Below are 6,000 nucleotides of genomic sequence, written 5' to 3'. Positions count from 1 at the left end.
TTGTTGCAGTCGCCATTTATTTTGTTGTCTAACGTGTATTTTCTGCTTTGTACCACTCAGTAAACACTTTCTGTTGACTCTTTATTATAGCCTTCTAATATTTTTGAATTTCTTTTCCCATTATTTTACTGCTTTGATATTCTCTCTCTCTCTCTCTTTTTTTTTTTCAATTTTCAGACACCATTTTTATAATGTAGTGGTCCAGCATGGCTTTGAAAAGAAGTTTTGAAGAAGCGACCCAAACAGAATTGTGAGTGCTTGAGTGCAAAACTTGTCCTCTTATGGCGGCACTGTCGGGGAAACAAAACTACAACAACATTTCCGCCACTAGCCTTGTTCTCCTTAGAGACACAATCTTCTTCTTCTTCTCTGTCTTCTTCTTTTTCTTCGCTTTGTCTTTTGCACCTCAGGCCATATGCTTACACAATGCGGATGTGTGTGTGCGCTCTTTGTGATCAAATATGTCTTTTGTGAAGAATGTATCGGCGGCGCACCACTAAACAGGTTCTTTTCTTTTTTTCTTTTCATGCCGCCGCTGCCTTTGACCGTGACCATGAGAGCAAGTTGATCAAAAGCATTTTTTGTCCCCTGTTTCTCGCTCGTTCAGCTCGCCAACCTTGGGTTTCCTGGCGCGCGCTTGCCGGCTCCATTGTCGCCCATCTTGATCCATGTTCAAGGCAGAAGTAGGAGCAAAATAATAAGTTGAATCACATTCAATAAAAATACCAGCGCACTGGTGGAGGGAACGTGGTCTACCATTTAAGAGTTACTTTTTACACCATCCTAATACTGAACTGTTTAGCGCAAATTCACATTTTTTCATTCATCGCTTAAGACTGCTAAATATTCTCCAGTCGAAACCCGCATACTTGCGATTTGGCATCTGTGGATTAGCATATTTGCGGAAAATGTTATCTTTCATTGTTTCAATATTTCTTTCATTTTCATTTCCAGCTTGTTTGTCGTGGAAAGTGTATATTGAATATTCATTATTAGAAAAATTATTTGGGTTTGAAAATTCATTATTTTTCGCTTCAGTGGGCAACAATTACACACTGATTTAGTGGGGGTCAACTGTATTTGATGACATCAGTCTTTGTTGACCCTGAAGACCCATTTCACTAAATACTTTAGTTTACTTTCCAAAGTCAAGAAAGTGTTAAGTGCCTTCATTTTACTAGTTTTTTATTAATGATTTCGCATCTTCGCAGAAATTCTTGGCGGATTTTCTTTGTAACCCTTCAAACGTGTTTCTTGTTGTTTTGACATCCATGCCTGCCGACCGGCTGCCAGCTTCCTCCAGGGACTTAACAAAATTTTAGCATAGCTAAATTTGCGCGACATAACCAGGAAGGGTTTGTGTAATTTTTACATGCATAGCGATTATATATTAAGTGCCAATGTTCAGCTGGATCAAGTGCCTACAATAAAACTCACTAAACACTTTGGTTCACTTTGCAGCAATGTCATTACTGTGTGTTGTTGTTTCTGTTTGTTTAATTTGCTGCTAACTCTCGGTCAGAAACGAGCATTCACAACGGTGAAATTTTTCATTCAATCTCAACGACCCATTACCAACGTTTTCTATACAGTGTGCATTTTTCCCTTGACTATTCCCAAAACAACCAAGCGTGACAGCTGGAGTCGTTTTTTTTTTTATACTGTGTGCATTTTTGTTGTTTCTCAAAAGAGCCACCAGCAGTAAGCAGTAGTTCAAGAGTTTAAGCTACTAAAGTTCACATCTTGCTTGGTGCTGCTGTTTTGGTTGTTAAGAGTGACCAAAAGGCTCAGCAGTATTTTTATTTTTATTTTTATCACCCTTTTGGTAAAAGGGAGGTTTTCAGCTGTTTGTGAAAAGTAGTGAAAAGTAGACATGAGTTGAGTGGTGCATTCAATGTCCTCAAACAAAAACATTTCTCTCCATGGACTTAAAACCAATTACTTTGCAGCCTGAATGCGCCGCGATGCGTTCAAGCGCACGGGGGTCAGCGGGATGCCGCACGTGCATCCTTTTTTGTTTTGTTTTTAATCTTATAACGTCCTTCAGCCAAAACCCTATTCACAAGCTTGCGTTGGTTTGTTTTTATTTATTTATTTGTGGGCCATAAATGGAAAAATGAAGATAAAGAAAGTAAACATTGCAAACAACATTTTGAGTGTGAAGTAATTCTGAGCTTGTGACGCGTTTGGAGCGAGCGTGCTTGTGGAAAAAGGAATGAATTAATGAAATGCAGTGATTAAAATTTGAGCAACCGCAGTCTTGTTGCTTTCAAAGGCTCTTTTTATTAAGCCCACTTTTATTTTTAAGTGTGAGCGTGGGTTTATGTATGTGTGTGAGGTGTTTCACTCTGTGGGGACGTGACGAATTGTGACACAGGAAAAACGCCTAGAATGCAATACACAAGTGCCTTAATGTACTGCACTCAGTATTTCTCACAATATTTATATATCTATTTATATGTATTTATCCATAACAACAGTGCAGTAGAGGTGTCATGAGTCCCACAAAAAAATCTCGAGCAGTCATGCCGGAATTTTGGATTGATTGATTTTAGGCACATTTTGGTCATAATCAGGGGTCCTTCACAGACAAAATTTGTCCAAGATATTTTGTCAGATTGTTACCTAATTTAAGTATGTAGACTGGATCGATGGAAGATGATAAATTCTGACAATATTGTTTTTGTGTAGCGCTATGCAATGATTACATTTCTTAATCGCGATCAATCGGATGAAGTATTTGTGATTAATCGCATTTAATTGCATCGTTATAGACAAAATCCACCAAAATTCTGAAGTAGTATATAGCGCACATTATTTTAAATGCATTACCATATAAATGAAAGTTTATCTAGGAAAATGGGATCTAGCTCAAATTTGCAACAGTTACTCAAAATGATCCCAGGAATATGCAGAGAAACTCATTTAATGGTAGTTGGAGTTCATCGTTCTTTGACTGGGGGGGGTGTAAACAAACCTGCCAGAATCAGTATCCCCGAGTAATTTTACCTAGGAAAAAGGGATCTTGCTTTTATTTGCTACAGTTCCTAAAAATGACCTCAGGAATACACAGAGTAAGTCACTTAATGGTTACGTTTCACCTGTTTGGTTCACCTATGAAGTGAATTACCAATTTTAAAATGCTATGTGAAACTGGCTTCAGGGACAAACTTTTCCAAAACCTCTAGACTAGAGTTTACTACTGAAACAATGGCGAGTCATTAAATTTTGCCGTCATTCTCCCCCCAAAACATACCAAAATCTTAAATTCCTCACAAGTTAGCGATGCCCATCTGTCTTGTACACAAGGTTTAAACTTGGCTGCAATGGGACAGCATTTCAAAGGGCAATTTATCCTTGAAGGACCCCTGGAAACAGCTTCTCAAACCCAAATGGCACACTTCTTCACTCTTTACAGGCAGACACGCGTAAAAAAAAAAAAATCACATGTCGAAAGGTTAGCACAAACCAGGCTAAATACGAAGCCGGTTAATTTCTGGGAGCACAGATATGGGCCGCAGTAGCACTTAAGTAAGCGGGAATAATTTGGCGCCCGACTCCTGGCTGCACTGAGCTTATATCTGGTTGTTGATGAGGCTGATGCGCTGCAGGTGTGCAGGAGCCTGAAGCTGCAGGGATGTGACCGGGAAGGGAGAGAGGGAGCCCTCCAAAACTGTGTGAAAACATCAGAAGACCACACCGGGCTCCTCACTGCTGCCGGTGCATTTACATGCATGTGCACAAAGGGGATGTCAGCGATGCCGGCAAGTATTCAATAACTTTATTTTTTGCATTGAAAGGACGAATGACAGCAGTAAGCACACGCCTGCTGTGAGGACAAGTAGATACTAAGCGCACACGCCACTTGAGAGATGTGCTTTTTTATTTAGTTTAACACGAGCGCGTTGGAGGGCAGCACGAGCAGCGTGTTCAAAGTGAATATTTAATTAAGTCTGTAATTGCAAAACATGCTCGCTTTTTGAGTTCGACTTGAAATGAGGCCTGAGCCAAGGTCACAGACCCGTTGATACATATTTAATAACTGAATAAGTACTTGTGTCTGGATGCTTCATTAAAGCAGCTCTTGGCCTCTGAACTGCCGCTATGACCAGATGTACTGTACAATATTAACTTAGGTGCTTTGCTCATGCACAAGAAGTCGGGCCTTTTATTTCTACAAAGAAATTTTTCTAACAACGTTAGACAATTTTACTGTTATATCATGTGATATGTCAAGTGAAAGCGGAGTTTAAAACAGGATTAAAATGACTCAAAGAAACAATGCAGATGACAAATAAGTTTCCAGAAGATAAACTTAGAGGCCTGTATCATAGCGGAGCGATCACACAAAGCTCGAATCAAATGGTAACGTCGCTAAAGATGTCTTCTTTACCGAACATAAATTGGAGGCAAACTGAGTGAAATTAATAAACTGCCTTAATCTAAACATGAATTTAATCTGCATTTTAAGGTGTATGAGAATCTACTCGAACGTTATTTGTCATTAAAGATACTGTCTCTGTATAAAATTAAGTAATCCTTTAAGGGATACTTCTGCACGCCATTTGCCGCGGTAAAAATATAATATTTTTCTCTATAATTTATTTGATTTTTCATTCATATTTAATAACTCTAAAAAACGATTTTAAGAATAATTTAGCTGGCATGTGTCTGTAATTCAGATAACTAGCGGTACAGATACTTGTTGTTGTTAGTTTTATTCTCTATGGAGACAATAAAACTATATTTTAAGGATTTGTCTTAACTGGATGATGCAGGAGGGGGCGATTAATTGGTGTCTGGCATTTATTAGAGGGCCACTAGCTGAGGAAATTCAGTATGCACTATTGTGAACAGGTCTGAGGCCACCATTTGTACTTGAAACAAGAGATTTTGATATCTGTTCGTATGTATTCGTCCACTGTGCTGTGTCTTGGGTTTCAATTTGAAGTCATTGTTTGGCGACCAGGCGGCCCGATGGGCGACTCGTTAGCACGATGGCCTCACAGAGCAGAGGTCCTGGGTTCGATTCCAACTCCGGTCTTCCTGTGAGGACTTTGCAGGTTCTCCCGTGCCTGTGTGTGTTTCCTCCGGGTACTCCGGTTTCCTCCCACATTCCCCCAAACAAAACATGCATGGTAGGTTGATCGGACACTCTAAATTGCCCCGAGGTGTGAGTGTGAGCGCGGATGGTTGTTCGTCTCCATGTGCCCTGGGATTGGCTGGCAAGCAGTTCAGGTTGTACCCCGTCAACTGCCTGAAGATAGCTCCAGCACCCCCTGCGACCCTTGTGAGGACAAGCCGAACAGATAATGGATGGATGGATATCAATCATTATAGCCACACCACTGATTGGTTGTTAAGTGACAAATGGTAACACCGTAGAACCTCTTAGCAGAAAGACATTTTAGCCAATCAGAAACCTGAAGAGGTCCTTTGTGAAAAGGCACAATATTTAAACCATGGTGAATGGAAAAAAAGATGTGAAGTGGAATTTATTTTGCACATCACACAAGAATATGAATATGAAGTTAACAAAACTAAAAGAATGTAACCCTCAGAACTCTGTCAAGGCCAAACTAAATGTTCTGGATCCACACCAGCCTTTAATGGATTTTTTGTCATAAATCCACACCCGCCATCCTGAGAAGAAGTTAAAAAAAAAAAGAATAAACACATAAACTAATTCACACCCTTTATAAGAATTGAGCTTTGAAAAGCCTTCGCCATTTGCAAAATGTTGCAATTCAGCCACCTACAGTTTGAAAAAAAAAAATCTAATTATCGGGAGAAAAATGTCAACTTTTTTAAATAACAGAAAATTATACTGGACAACAGCAAATTTTAATCTGAGATTGCTCTAATTCTAATTCTAATTCTAATTTATATGTCTCTATACATATTACCATGCTGATTTAAAAAATGTTGTTACTTTACCTTTTTTTCAGCATGTCAGTTTTTTGGTTTTTTGGTTTGTTTTTGTTTTTAAGTTTGACCTAC

This window comes from Idiotropiscis lumnitzeri, chromosome 6 (genome assembly GCF_059441095.1).
Source record: "Idiotropiscis lumnitzeri isolate Australia: NSW breed Sydney's pygmy pipehorse chromosome 6, RoL_Ilum_1.0, whole genome shotgun sequence".
NCBI classification, from domain to species: domain Eukaryota; kingdom Metazoa; phylum Chordata; class Actinopteri; order Syngnathiformes; family Syngnathidae; genus Idiotropiscis; species Idiotropiscis lumnitzeri.
The sequence above is the reverse complement of the archived record's forward strand: the minus strand, read 5'-3'. Positions refer to the sequence as shown.